The 15,961-nt window shown below is 43.5% G+C and overlaps 2 long non-coding RNA genes across 4 annotated transcripts in view; one reads left to right on the forward strand and one right to left on the reverse strand.

Annotated features, from left to right (window-relative positions):
• Window positions 1-15,961, reverse strand: part of LOC142388931 (uncharacterized) — a 406,360-nt gene that overhangs the window by 39,135 nt on the left and 351,264 nt on the right. The gene's annotated exons all lie outside the window — the stretch shown is intronic.
• LOC142388974 (uncharacterized) lies at window positions 4,758-8,322 on the forward strand. Of its 2 annotated transcripts, XR_012770365.1 has the most exons (4): window positions 4,758-4,936; window positions 5,092-5,249; window positions 6,770-6,834; window positions 7,740-8,322. It is a non-coding gene; the product is annotated as an uncharacterized LOC142388974 (long non-coding RNA). The 2 variants fall into 2 exon arrangements; XR_012770364.1 differs by lacking the exon at window positions 7,740-8,322 and having other exon boundaries at window positions 6,770-7,001.

Below are 15,961 nucleotides of genomic sequence, written 5' to 3' on the forward strand. Positions count from 1 at the left end.
ATTCTCTTGACATGTCAGAATTACATCGTGTGCCTTGTTGACTGGTTCATATGAAGATTGTTGATAGTTAGAATGAGATTGTTTATGGTTACGGCGAAAGCTAGGCGCCTCCAGAGAGGGCCACGTACGCTTGTTATGATAAGACGGTATAAGAAGGTGTCGCGAAGCAAACTCTGCGGACATTTTGTAACATTCTGTATGCACATTTGCTGTGACGGTTTGTTCCAATAAACTCCCCAATGGACGGCTGACGCGTCGGTCAGCTTTAGCTTTAGCTTTGTTGTGTTAATCTACTTCAAACCTTGTTGTCGCTACAATTAGCATTGCACCTGCTAACGTTACCTTGTGAACAGGACCATTTGTTTACAACTAAGCTGGCGAAAAATCAATACATAGAGCGGTGGACAACGTTAATCCCTTCAGACCTGCATTTTTTTGGCTGAAAAAAAAATTTTTTTTCAAACTGATTCTGACTCCTCTCCAACATAAAAACAAAGTGCAAAAAACACATTTTTGATATCTCATGTTTTTTAATAGTATTTTTTCATGTCCATTCCAATGGACGCCACGACAAAATGGGCGTAAAATGTCATAAAAACAAGGAAAATAATGCTGAGTTTTTCCACATGGTAACCAATATGGTATGACCTAAACATCTGGAACTGGATGTTTGCATGGTTTTGAGTCTGTGTACAGTTTTTAACATGCACATTAACTTTATGGTGTATCATAGAGTTGGTAGGGAACAGTAGTGAGGTCATCACCAGTAAAACCTGGAGCCTGCAAGAAGATACAGAAATAAAGCAATCTGAACATGCACATGATCACAATAGATGTGTGACTGCAGATAAGATTACCTGAAAAATCTGTTTTTCCCATAGTAAACTGTATGAAAATTAAAAACTTACAGATACGTTGTATCTTTACATACTGACACTAAACATTTTAGTGTTAGCTGAACCCGCCCAACTCCTGATGTCCATTGCAATGGACATCAGACTTTGAAAAAAATCCTATGAATTAATGATATGATATATATTCAAAATAACTTCAAATATTATCACTTGTAACTGTTACAATTATACTGAGAACAAATTTATTTGGCCAGCATGAACATAAATTGATATTTTTGATTGAAAATGGACACTTACTCTTCCCTCTCTGCAATCGCTCAGCCATGCTTGTCTTGTCTGATGTCTACCACTCTCTCAGAGCTTGCTCAATGTCATGAAATGATTTTGATTGGATAATCAGGATCCAATCAGTGACATGCACTGCTGGTATCATTAAATTACAGAGTATTTATTGGTTTAGAGACAGAAATATGTCATGTCCATTCCAATGGACGCAGGGTCTGAAGGGGTTAATATAACACATACGATGTTACGACGTGTTTATGTGTGTAGTCGTAAAGGTAGAGAGTTTTTTGTGAGCTGGGAAGCGGGGGTTAGCGGCGGATGCTAACTGCTACCGTTAGCCGAAGTTAGCATCGCGCTGCAGACACAGCTAGGGTTGCCAACTCCTTAAAAAAAAAAAAAAAGGGACACCTCATTGGCAGGAACGGCCGACCCGATTGCCTTCACCCTTCCTGGCGTGGCTATTTTTTTTGTAAGTGAAATTATTTTTTAACTATTTCAGGGTCTCCGCGGATCCTTAAAAAGTATTAAAAAGTCTTAAATAAAAAATACTTTTTTTAAGGTCTTAAAATGTCTTAAATTTCGCCGATTTTCGAAGAGTGGCATTAAATTTCATCTGGGCGAAATGAAAGAAAGATATGTCTGGAGAGACGATTTTCTATCGCTCCGTGCACAATAATGGCGACTGCTGACGTTTTGTGTGTGCGCCAGTACTTCCGGTGAAAACTTCCGGTGATTTGACAGCTAGCGCGTCAGGTTAGGGCCAGTGGCCGTAAACAAAGGTTAACTTATAGCCGAGAAGAAAGATGAAAATATAACGTAGCTAAAAAGACTAGCTTTCTTCAGTAGCCTAATGCTTACCGATTTAGCAAGTCTAGCAGCCTAGTTGCCAATGCTGGCCGCAGTAACGTTACCAAACATACCCGACGTCAAGGAGTTAGCTGAGCAGGGGGAAGATTATGGGGCTGGCAGAGTTAACTTCATAATGGGTGAGTGCAGGTTTCATTCACTTGTTTTCATTCTTTCACAGGATTGATTCACTTCATTGGTTTATCCGATTGCTGGCCGCCGAGCCATTATGTGTGTGGGTTTGTGTAGGTTACTGATAGTCAGGTTGTGTGATGTGTGGGTGAGTGTGTATTTTTTCTATGGGTACGTGCCATTGACTGTATGAGCGGTCTGTGCTCGTTTTTATTTATTTGATTAGATTGGAGATACTTTATTAATCCCGAAGGAGATTAAATTTTGTTGTGTGGTTTATGCAATGCAAAGTCACTGTCCATAGTCTGTGCTTCACGTGAGTTGTCCAAAGTTCTGGTTTAAGTTAACTTGGGTAGTAAAATTGTTTTGCTAGTTGTAAAAGCACAGTAGACATAACTCGAATATTAGGTTCAATTATGGATTTATTTTGCTCAGAGCCTCAGACAAACAGACAGACAAACGGCAGCGAAAACACACTCCTTCGCAGAGACAATTGGGCATGATTGTCCTGTAGTGTGTGGTGTTCCCTTGTGCGTTCAAATCTTATGCGATCATGTTGACACACTGATTCAGTATCACTGAAGCACACATTTCACACTGGACTTTTTTTCAACACCGAACAGCCTAGAGTGTAGTTTTTATATATATTTTTGCCGTGGTAATGGTCTTAATTTTTATTCTTAGAGGTCTTAAAAAGGTCTTAAAAGTCATTAAATTTTTTGATAAAAAATGTGCAGATGCCCTGTATTTAATTCGAACCTGAATTGAATTAAATGCATATTTTTGAGTGATATAAACACATGGAAAACAAATGTTTAACCAGAAATGTACTTTATTACAAAATAACAAAATAAACTGAATAAGATAAATATCTTTCTTAAACAGAAATCTGTCTGAAACTTAAAACTGTATAAATAAATATAAAACAATAGATAGACAATAACAAAAGTGCAAACAGACTTGTTAACTTGTAAACATATTTAAAAATAGAACTTATGAACTTAATGCGCAACTCAACGCTTCTTTTTCCATCTGTACTTCCTCTGAGCTCTTGCTGCAGCAAGGAGCTGTTTGTCTTTGAGTGCTGCAGAGTAAAACTCTGAGCAAGACATTTAAAAATTGAGGCTCACAATGAGCTCACCTTTGATTAATTCAGTGGAACATTTGTTCCGCACATCCGTCCACTTGTTCTTCATAAAAGAGAAAATCCTCTCCACAAACCCAGTGGAAGATGGGATGCTGAGGAGGAGTACTGTCCGAGAACTCTAACGCAGCAGTGCCGGCGTCTGTGCCACTGTCACGGTCAGCCATGCTGCTTTGTTGTCTTCCGCCATCTTCGCAGCTAGGCAACCTCGACCAATGAGATGAGCGGGATTCCGTATTGTCGTACTCCTTTATGAATGTGCTGTCAGCTCATTGGTCACAGAGCAGGAGAGGGCGGGGGAGCAAGTTTACCTTACATTTTCATATAAAGCGCCGTGTTATTCATTTATTCCACTGACATTTGATGGACTATTTTTGATTCTCACAATAATACGGGACAAAGTGCGTCCTTTTTCAGCTCAATACGGGACCCGTACATTTGTTTCTAAATACGGGATGATTCCGTTTTTCAAGGGACGGTTGGCAACCCTAGACACAGCCATCAGGTGGGGGTTCGCACTTCAGTGAAGTTAGTTTTAAGTTGGATATTCACTCAAACATTTAAAGTGCACCTGTGTTGCAGACTTGACAGTAAACACACAGAGAGGAGTTATTGTTAGAGTTATTGAAAATTATGAACAGATGTAAAAACAAGAGGTGTATCTCATGCAGCCAGTGTAGTTACATCATCCCAAACTGTAGTGATGCTGGGTCAATACTGTGTTGCTCAATACTGACACTTCCTGGATCTTAAAAATCATTACAGACAACCCAGTAACAGACTCAACTGACATACTGGTTTAATGACCTGGCATCGGCTATACAATAATATAATTTAAGCCATTGTATTTTATATCGTACTATTTCATATCTTAATTAAAGTTTAAATATCTTTGATATCTTTAAGGTCATAAAATGTAAAAATCAAAATGAAGATGAGTGAGTATTTGTCCTTGAGGCAGGGAGGGGATTTTATTTTTTTAAATAAATTTTTATTCAAGATTGAGTAAAAATAATATGAATTAATTATCAATAAAGTGACCACGAAGATATTTTAAAATGTCTCTATATGCCTTCCTGTGTCAGGGGTAATAACTTTCTACAATGAATTTGAAATTCCAGTTTCAAAACTCTTAAATTTGATAAAAATGTTGGAGATGAGCATGCTTCTTTATTTTGTTCTACTTAAACTCTGGAATAAGCTCCCCGTCCAGCAGCGTCTTATTTCTGACCTGGGCCTCTTCAAATCTAGGCTAAAAACCTACTCATTTAGGATTGCTTTTAATTTCCAGTAGTATGATGACACTTTTATCTTATTTGATTTTGTTTTATTTTATTGCTTTCGCTGTTCTTTTATTGTTTTTACTTCTTCTTCTCTTTATTTATTACCTGCTGTAAAGCACTTTGGTACATCGTAAGGATTGTCTGTAAAGGGCTGTAGAAATAAAGTACATTTACATTTACTAACCTCTAGGTGTCGAGCTGCCCAACTACCCTGCTCCATTGGAAAAGCTGCAGCCCATTCAGGACACAGCTATCCCAGACGATGCATGTGAGCACTGATGACAACTTAAAGCACGGTAATGTGTTGCATTGACAACATGATGGTTACAGGCTGATTTGGATGTGTTTCAGCCTCTGGAAATGAAAACAGTCGAGTGGCTTCTTTCTATCAGGTCAGATAACATTTGAACTTTAAAAAGAAAAACTATGTTTGATTTAATGACAAACACTGAAGCTGATTACAAAAACAATGTGAAACAGCTAGCTAGCCTAGCTATTCAGATTGGAGGTAACCATTGTAACCAACAAATGTGCTCATTTATTTCAGTGTTCCAGAAGAAGGTCTTGGGTTTACCGGTCGACCTCCGGAATCAGTACAAGATGGCACAGCCTACCTCTCCAGTCTGCATTGAGAGGATGGACTCAATGGAGGATTTCGAGAAAGAGGAGCAACGGCTGTGAGACAAAGAAGCCTTTGATACCCTGGTAGGTTTTACAAGTCTGAAGTCGTGTTGTTCCGATACCAACATTTCGACTTTATCAAGTTGGTAACCTCGGAGTGTTGATAGACTCAGATCTGACTTTCAGCAGCCACATCAAAGCTGTCACCAAGGCAGCTTTTTACCACCTCAGAAACATCAACAGAATTAAAGGTTTCCTCTCCCAAACAGACCAGGAGAAACTCATCCATGCATTCATCTCCAGCAGACTCCATTACTGTAATGCTCTTTTAACTGGACTTCCCAAAAAGAGCATTAAACATCTGCAGCTCATCCAGAACGCTGCTGCTGGAGTTTTAACCCGGACTAAGAGATCTGAACACATCACAGCAGCTTTAAAATCTTTACTCTGGCTTCCAGTCAGTCACAGAATAGATTTTAAAAGCCTGCTGATGGTTTACAATCTGTGATCTCCATCCATCCATTATCTTCCGCTGGTCCGGGGATCGGGTCGCGGGGGCAGCAGCTTGAGCAAAGAGACCCAGACGTCCCTGTCCCCGGCCACTTCCTCCAGCTCTTCTGGGGGGACCCCGAGGCGTTCCCAGGCCAGCCGAGAAACATAGTCTCTCCAACGTGTCCTGGGTCTTCCCCCGGGCCTCCTCCCAGTGGGACGGGCCCGGAACACCTCACCGGGGAGGCGTCCAGGAGGCATTCTCACAAGATGCCCGAGCCACCTCATCTGACTCCTCTCGATGCGGAGGAGCAGCGGTTCTACTCCGAGCCCCTCCCGGATGACCGAGCTTCTCACCCTATCTCTAAGGGAGAGCCCAGACACCCTGCGGAGGAAACTCATTTCGGCCGCTTGTATTCGTGATCTCGTTCTTTCGGTCACTACCCACAGCTCGTGACCATAGGTGAGGGTAGGAACATAGATTGACCGGTAAATCGAGAGCTTCGCCTTCTGGCTCAGCTCCTTCTTCACCACGACGGGCCGGTGCAGAGCCCGCATCACTGCAGACGCCGCACCGATCCGTCTGTCAATCTCCTGCTCCATTCGTCCCTCACTCGTGAACAAGACCCCGAGATACTTGAACTCCTCCACTTGGGGAAGGATCTCATTCCCGATCTGTGATGTGTTCAGAGAATATAAAGCCAGCAGAGCTCTTAGATCCAAGGACTCAGGCCAGCTGGTCCAGTCCAGAGTCCAGACTAAACATGGAGAAGCAGCATTTAGCTGTTATGCTGCAAACAAGTGGAACAAACTGCCAGTGGAGATTAAACTTTCACCAAATGGAGACATTTTTAAATCCAGGTTAAAGACATTTCTGTTCTCATGTGTCTATGCATGAAATATCTTTGAACTTATCTAGACTGTTGCCTGTTTTTAAATTCATTTAAATTATTTTATGTGTTTCTCTTTATGTTATTTTATGTATTTTTAATGCTTCTTCCACTCCCTGCTGCAACGCTTTTATTTTATGTAAAGCACTTTGAACTGTTTTGTACATGAAATGTGCTATATAAATACACTTGACTTTGATTTTTATCATGTTCTTATTTCAACAGGTGAAGAAAATGGCCAAAATTGGTGGGAAGAGCACCAAGGACTGTGTCCACAAAGTTCTTGACGGGTATGTTTCCACATAAAGTATATGTTTAATGTTTGTGTTGTAGGGGCCTTTTCAATGTTTGAACTTCTTTTCCTGGCTGTGGACCAGCCTGCATGTTTTCATTAGCAGCAGGGATGTCCCGATCAGGTTTTTTTTGCCTCAAAGTCATTTGATTTTGAGTGTCTGCCGATCCAATACTTCTGCAGGACATTAAAAAAATCAAGAACGGCAAAGAAACAGATCCAGGATGTCCCTGATTCTTTATTTTATTCACTTATTTTATCATTTAACACTTATAAACGGAGCACTTCTGTGAGGCAGCGTGGACAACAAAAGTAATCAAGTCATAAACAAATTCTTCACCTTGTAGTTTAGTGCAACAATGTCTAATATAAAAACCAGCAGCAGCTCAGCTTGAAATAAAAAACTTTATTTTTCTTTAGACTAGGGATGTCGAAATTTAAAATTTTGTTGCTCAGCTAGCTGATAGTGTTGTTTTACACGTGCATATGACACTGTAGCTGCTGTCCTCAGTGTTGTATTATATTGTTTTATTAATGATAGATAAAGGGAATGTGTGTTATTCCATAAACCATTTATCTGTGTAAAAAGTTCAGACTTATTTTTTATTTTCATTCGGTGAATCTGGTCAGTTAGATTTTTACTCCAGTTTTCACACTTTTGTTTGTATTTTAATTGTTCTTATATAATCACTCAGGACTAACCCTATTGTTGTAGGACAGACCCAAGAGGTGTCATTTTCAGGGCTGGGCAACGATTAAACTTTTTAATCTAATTAATCACATGATTTCCCTGATTAATCACGATTATAAATGAATCCAAAAGGAGTGTATAGCTTTTAGCATTTAGCTTTATTTGAAATGTGCTGCCATTAGAATGAAAGTGCCATAACATTATCTATTCAGATATCCATATATAGATGGATGGATCCTAAAACCAACAACAATAGATACGAAAAATCCTGTCGGTCCAACATGGTCATCTTTGGCTCTTCCATCCTCCTTCCCTGCAGACCAGAAACAGGTGTGAGTATCAGGTGATGAGTGAAGAACACAACAGAAATATGAATAATAACGATAATAAGACTTACCTTTTGATTCTAAAAGCTGAACAGCTTAACTCTACAGCTTGTTGTTCAGCTTTTAGATAACCATGTCTGTCCTCATCAGATACAGAAGCTGTTTAACTTCCACATTTTCATCCTTTCCATCTGTCACATCCTCTGGATTCAGATGATGAGGGCCTCTGCCTCTGACTGCCACCCAATCCACAAAGAGAACATTTATCAACACTTCACATGCAGTTACTCTGATGACCGCCCTTCAAAAGTTATTAGAAAGTTTGTTTTAAAGAAAACAGACTCGTAACATATGGAAATGTGGATTTTATTCTATAATGTGGCTTAGATATTTATAGAAGTCCTTAATATGCAACATGTGATTGTAACCATGTTTTTCAATCGTGCCAACTTATTAAAAAGGGCATAAGATGTCTCCTTTAAAGAGTCCGGGTGTGTTAGAGCGCCACCTGCTGCTCATGCTGCTGCTCGGGCAGGTTTTAACCTCATTTCTCCATCAGAGTTGCAGTCGGAGACAGTTAATGATGTTGTTCTGGTTGCTTCTAAATGTATGGAGTTTATTATGTGTCAATAAGCAAGCGTACGAAGCAGCTCTGGCCACAGCAGCTACTCTGCTTCTGATTGGTTCTAAAAACGTCAACAACGGCACGAAGGAATACGATCTCTGGAGAATGGCAAAATGCAGTCCGAGGTAAGGACATGTCTATAGTTTACGATTAAGTTAATTTCAACAATATTTTAACAGTTGTAACTATTCTAAAAACGCCGTTGTTGACGTTTTTAGAGCCAATCAGAAGCAGAGTAGCTGCTGTGGCCAGAGCTGCTTCGTACGCTTGCTTAGCTGTCTGTCAAACACAAATAAGCCAATAGGAATGCCCCCGTCGAAAGCGCACCCACCAGGCACGTTTGTGTCAAAACCGCAAACAAAAAGTCAGGGAGCGCAACCGAGAAAGCTGGAGACGTAATCAAAGAAAACGACAACAACCAAAACTGAGAAGGAGGCGAAGGCAAATATTTTACACGATTTCAGTTTTTTTTTTAATTGCAATCATGTATTTTTTGTTTGAATTTGTTTTTTTTGTTTGACTTTTTTAAATTTAGTTTTTGAATTGATATATTTTGCTTGCTCTTATAAAAGTCTTCTTTAAACTTATTGACACAAAATAAACTCCATATAAATGCAGGACGTCGGTCCAGATTCCACAGCTGCTTCAACAGTTTCTGATGAAACAGCTTTTATATTCCTCTGAAACACCCGTGAATCCTGCTCATCCTTTACATTCAGACTGAAACTGAAATAAACCTCATTTGATCAACAAACAGTTGAGTTTTATTATTTAAAAACAGCAGGATCAGTGGTACAGCGGGCCTTGTTGGTGAGGCCAACTGCAGAGGGGAAGAAGCTGTTCTGGTGGGAGGTCTTGAGGCAGGCTGGTACGTGGCAGAATGTCTCCAGTGAGGTGTTGAAGATGCCTGTGAACACCGGCTTAAATCTGCCTCTGGCCCCACTCCTGAACGCCTCCTCCTTCACCAGCCTTAGCTGTCTGAGCTTCGCTGTGAACCAAGGCTTGTTGTTGTTGTACCTCACTGTGGTGCGTGATGCTACACAGCTGCCCTCAGAGGAGACATTTCAACATCTGGTTCAGCTGCTTCTTCTGCTGGAGGCGGACATGGATGTCTTTTGTAGATCCAACCACCAACAGCACCAACAGCAGGAACTATGAACAAAACTGCCAGTCGAACGATTAGTCCAAGAGATCCAGCTCCATCCTTCTTTCCATCCTCTCCTCCTCCATCCTTCTTTCCATCCTCTCCTCCTCCATCCTTCTTTCCATCCTCTCCTCCTCCATCCTTCTTTCCATCCTCTCCTCCTCCATCCTTCTTTCCATCCTCTCCTCCTGCATCCTTCTCTCCTCCATCCTCGTCTCCTCCATCTCTTTCTCCATCCTCCTTCCCTGCAGGTCAGAAACAGGTGTGAGTATCAGCTGTCAGGTGATGACTGAAGAACATTTCCTCTTCTAACTGCTGTCCCACATCATCTCACTGCACTCAGATCTGCCCTCTGAGGACATCACCTGCTTCGTCCCAGCTTCTTAGGCACTTAAAACTTTGAATTGTTTGTACATGAAATGTGCTATATAAATAAATTTGATTTGACTTATTTGTTTTCTAAATTGCCTTTTGTTTCCTAAATTGTCTTTGTTTCCTAACTCATCTTCCCGTGTGTCTCTAACTTACCGCACTTACTCTGCACTAGTTATGCTCTTAGCTGTTTGGTTTTGGAAGGAAATGCATTTCTGATTTCTTGTGAGCTGAAGTTCTTTTGCCTACCGATGTTGAACGCACTTACTGTAAGTCGCTTTGGATAAAAGCGTCTGCAGAATGACTGTAATGTAATGTTCACTGACCAGCTGCTTTCTGCAGTCTCATCAGCAACATCTTTAGGAAACACCTGAAACATCTGATCTGAGATGTTTCACATCAACAACCAGGAAGCTGCTTCAGCTCTGATCCATAGACAAACACAAACTCACCTGCTGGAGGAACTTTCAGACTGATGGTTCTGATTGGATCACCGGATATCTTCCCATCATTTATTCCTTCCTGGGCGACTCGACACTCGTAAGTTCCGCTGTCGTTAGTCGTCACATTCTTCAGAATCAGAGACACGTTTCCATCCTTCATCTGTCTGTCCTGCAGATCCACCCGGTCCTTAAAAGATGGATGCTGCTCTGCTGGTACAGGCTGACCATCACGGACGACAAAAACATGTTTATGACCCAGATCAGCTCTGCTCCACTCTACAACTACGATGGTGTTGTTGTTGGGAACTCCACATGTCAGAATCACATCCTGTCCAGGTTTAGTGATGATTGTCTGATCTGCAGGAGAGGAAACAACACAGAGCAGAGAGGTTAAAGAGGTTAAAGAGGTCAAAGTGGAACTCTGAACTTCCACAGCAGAGACACCAGAGAGACCACGCTGCTCTGAGCTGGTTGACTCTCTAAAACCCGACAGGATCAGCTTTATCAGAGGATTAAAGGGACATTACAAAGCTGGAACCAGGTGCAAACAGTTTTCTGCTTTTAGAGTGAGAACAATGATCTGATTATTCTGTAAAAACTGTCAATAATCAGCAGAAAGTGGCTCCACACAGAATCTGTGATGGAAGTCAGGAAGAGGATGATAATTATACCCACACCCACTGAGAGGGTTCAGGTGTCTGACTGTAAACTGACATCATGATAAAAAAGAAGCTCACAGGCTGCAGCTTAACATGAAGACTGACAGAATTTTAACAAACACTTAAACATTAAAAGTTAATAAATAAACAAGTTTCTTTTAGACTAACAAAGTAAGTAAAGCTGAGTTTCAGAGACGCTGCTAAAACACATGAGGCCTCACCCTGCAGCGTGTCGCCAACTTAAAAACACACGAGGCCTCACCCTGCAGCGTGTCGCCAACTTAAAAAGACACCGGCATAAACAAAAGCTTTGTACACGTTGGTATTCTCACTATGTAAATCAGAATTCTACTTTTCCTTCTTCACACCACAGATACAATCAGTTTGGTTTAACTTCACGACTAAAGCTCACCTGATGCAGCCAACACGAAGCCGACAGCCAGCAAAGTCGGAACTCGTAGATGAGATATTACAGAAAACATTTTCTGCTCTAAAACTGAAGCTTTTCTTAAAGTAAAATTTGCTATAAAACTCTATATGAAGAGGAACCTGTGCAGCGTTCTCTCACACGACTGCTCTCGGTGAAGAAAAACGGGAAAATGAGACGACGATCATAAATTGGCGGCAAAGATGCGCACGCAGGTGTGACTGCGTCATTTCCTGACGTAGTCACGTGATGCTGAAGCTAACTTTCCTGTTTCCGACGCAGGGATCTGAGAACATTTGTTCGACCTTTTGGACGGTTACAGGTCGCTTTAACCACCTTCTCTCAATAATAAAACATGTTATTAAATCAGAAGAATCATCAATAACTCAAATATAATCAAATATCAGCTCCAATCTGAATTAAATCTTATATTAGATTAAATAACTTTATATTCTCACACAGTCATCCACCTGCTCCGTGTTCCTTTGTACGTTGTCTTAACCAATAAAGTGTGTTTTCATCCTGAAATCGTCACATTCTCAGGTTCATGAGATGCATTCAGTCGGTGCTGCGCAGTTTAACTCAGAGGCTGAACGTCATTACGCAGCTGGCCCAGTCTGAGGCTTTTTGCTGTAATTCTTCCTTCATTCTCTCTGCTCCCTTTTCTGTTAAATAAAGTCCTCTCACACACCTGAAAAGCCTTGAATTAATTTAAAAGATGAATCCTACTGAAAACTGATGCTCTGTTCATCATAAAAACTGCCTCCATTCCTCTCTGTCAGCAGAAATATTAAGAATAATAATGATAATAAAATTAAGAATAAGACTTACCTTTGATTCAGAAAGCTCAGAGAGGATAGTGAACAACTTAACTCTCGGTGCCCAACCTACAGACTGATTGTGGGATGATACCTGGCAGCTGGTTCTGTTCCTGTTCTTGCTTTATTTTCATCACGCAAAACTTGCTCAGCACAAATAGGCTGGGCAAGGGAACGGGTCCACACATAATAGCTTGTTGCTCAGCTTTTAGATAACCATCTCTTTTGAAGTCTTTCCTCATCAGATACAGAAGCTGTTTAACTTCCACATTTTCATCCTTTCCATCAGTCACATCCTCTGGATTCAGATGATGAGGGCCTCTGCCTCTGACTGCCACCCAATCAACAGAAGTAATTACAGGTTTTATCTTTTTAAAGAAAACAGACTCGAAACATTTAGAAATGTGGATTTTATTCTAAGTCCTTAATATGCAACATGTGAGCTGCTGATTGTGCTCATGTTTTAAAAGGTCCTGGTTCCACATAACATGGAGGACCAGGCGCCTCATGTACAAAGACTTGTGTGGATTTCCTACTGAAACATGGCGTGCGCTCCGATACAGAAAACGTTGTATGTACAAAAATATCCGGATGTATGAATCTGTGCGTGGAATTGAGCGCACATGTCGGAGTACCCGACCCCTCCCTGTCCACGCCCCTATTTAAATATGAAAATTATATTCAAATGAGCCCTGCAGCTGCGATTCCCCTCTCTGCACCATCACAAAATAAAGTAAAAGTAAGATGAGACGGGGCAAAGAATAATTAGTAGAGGTGCTACTTTCTGAAGTGGAGGCGCGCAAAAATGTGTTCTTTGGCACGCTGTCCTCTGGCATAAGTAGCAAACGTAAGAGGAGTGGGTGGAGAGCCTGAGGCTGTTGATGCTATTAATGCTGTCCATGCTGGGGGGTCAGAGAGCTGCACACAAGCAGAGGTGAAGAAGAAGTGGTCCGACATTAAGGTGGAGGTGAAGCGGAGACTGGCTGCCCACCGCCGCAGTGTGGCCAAAACAGGCGGGGGACGGGAGAAGAGGGGCCCACTACTGCCTCGTTTCCACTATGCAGTCCGGTACGGGTCGGTTCAGAGCGGTACGGGTCGGTTCAGAACGGTACGGTACGGGTCAGTTCAGAACGGTACGGGTCGGTTCAGAACGGTACGGGTCAGTTCAGTCCGGTACGGGTCGGTTCAGAACGGTACGGGTCGGTTCAGTCCGGTACGGGTTGGTTCAGAACGGTACGGGTCAGTTCAGTCCGGTACGGGTCGGTTCAGAACGGTACGGGTCGGTTCAGTCCGGTACGGGTTGGTTCAGAACGGTACGGGTCAGTTCAGTCCGGTACGGGTCGGTTCAGAACGGTATGGTACGGGTCAGTTCAGAGCGGTACGGGTCGGTTCAGTCCGGTACGGGTCGGTTCAGAACGGTATGGTACGGGTCGGTTCAGAACGGTACGGGTCAGTTCAGAGCGGTACGGGTCGGTTCAGAACGGTACGGGTCAGTTCAGAGCGGTACGGGTCGGTTCAGTCCGGTACGGGTTGGTTCAGAACGGTACGGGTCAGTTCAGAACGGTACGGGTCGGTTCAGAACGGTACGGTACGGGTCGGTTCAGAGCGGTACGGGTTGGTTCAGAACGGTACTGGTCGGGTCGGGTCAGTTCAGAACGGTACGGGTCGGTTCAGAGCGGTACAGGTCGGTTCAGAACGGTACGGGTCAGTTCAGAGCGGTACGGGTCGGTTCAGAGCGGTACGGGTCGCTTCAGAGCGGTACGGTACGGGTTGGTTCAGAACGGTACGGTACAGGTCGGTTCAGAAAGGTACGGGTCAGTTCAGAGCGGTACGGGTCGGTTCAGAGCGGTACGGGTCGCTTCAGAGCGGTACGGTACGGGTTGGTTCAGAACGGTACGGTACGGGTCAGTTCAGAGCGGTACGGGTCGGTTCAGAACGGTACGGTACAAGTCGGTTCAGAACGGTACGGGTCAGTTCAGAACGGTACGGGTCGGTTCAGAACGGTACTGTACGGGTCGGTTCAGAGCGGTACGGGTTGGTTCAGAACGGTACTGGTCGGGTCGGGTCGGTTCAGAGCAGTACGAGTCGGTTCAGAACGGTACGGTACGGGTCGGTTCAGTACGGTACTGGTCGGGTCGGGTCGGTTCAGAGCGGTACGGGTCAGTTCAGAGCGGTACGGGTCGGTTCAGTACGGTACGGGTCGGTTCAGTACGGTACGGTACGGGTCGGTTCAGAGCGGTACGGGTCGGTTCAGAACGGTATGGGTCAGTTCAGAACGGTATGGGTCAGTTCAGAATGGTACGGGTCGGTTCAGAGCGGTACGGTACGGGTCGGTTCAGAACGGTACGGGTCGGTTCAGAGCGGTACGGTACGGGTCGGTTCGTATCGGTACGGGTCGGTTCAGAACGGTACGGTACGGGTCGGGTCGGTTCAGAGCGGTACGGGTCGGTTCAGAGCGGTACGGTACGGGTCGGTTCAGAACGGTACGGGTCGGTTCAGAACGGTACGGTACGGGTCGGGTCGGTTCAGAGCGGTACGGGTCGGGTCGGGTCGGTTCAGAGCGGTACGAGTCGGTTCAGAACGGTACGGTACGGGTCGGTTCAGTACGGTACTGGTCGGGTCGGGTCGGTTCAGAGCGGTACGGGTCGGTTCAGTACGGTACGGTACGGGTTGGTTCAGAACAGTACGGTACGGGTCGGTTCAGTACGGTACGGTACGGGTCGGTTCAGAACGGTACGGTACGGGTCGGGTCTCTTTGGGGTCAGCTTGCGTTCCCACTGTACAAAGGGGACCCTCAGGGGTGGGCGGAGCCGAAGCCTAAACAGCAAATAACAGAAAATAACAAATAACATCCATAATGTGGAACCACCTCCGAGCTTCTTCAGCTTAATGCGACACCGGCTCGCGGTCCGGTTGAAACCGCTCTCTGCCATTTCTGCGGCGATAAGCTGGGAAACTTGTTGGTTTGGCACAGCACCATCGAGCTCGGCTGCACAGCCTCCTCACCAACACCGGAGAGCAGAGCCTGGAACCGGTCCCGTGGGCTCGGTACCGCGGTTCAGTGTATTCAAGATGGCTTCAGCCCCGGTTCATGTCCCCGTTCCACACGTATTATACGTTACGAACTGCTCTCGTTTTTTGATATTCAGAGTTTTGGATTATTCTGTCATGGAGCAACCATCGAGGAAGCGTTCTAAAGTGTGGGAATATTTCGACCCAAACAGTTCCTGGTCACACCAGCCTCCTCTGTTCCCTGTGACAGAGTATTTTCCAAAGCTGGAGAAACTGACTCAAAAAAAAAAGAAACCGTTTGAGCCCTTCTCCTGTGCAAAAGCTACTTTTCTTGAATAAAAGCACCTGAAGTAACACAAGCACCCTCTTTATTACACCAAGCACACTCCCAAAGAAAATATGAATGACAAACCAAAGATTTTCTCATTGTTTTTAAATTATTATTGTTTCATGGGTAAAATCAATCTTTAATGAGGTTCTAAAAACACGTGTACAACACACATACATACATAAGTGTTATTACAGTGTTATTATATACACAAGAGCTGCATCACATTCGCAGGACTTCATTTGGTGCAGCAATCGCTGCCGCCAGTAGATGTCACCCA

This window comes from Odontesthes bonariensis, chromosome 2 (assembly GCF_027942865.1).
Source record: "Odontesthes bonariensis isolate fOdoBon6 chromosome 2, fOdoBon6.hap1, whole genome shotgun sequence".
NCBI lineage: Eukaryota > Metazoa > Chordata > Actinopteri > Atheriniformes > Atherinopsidae > Odontesthes > Odontesthes bonariensis.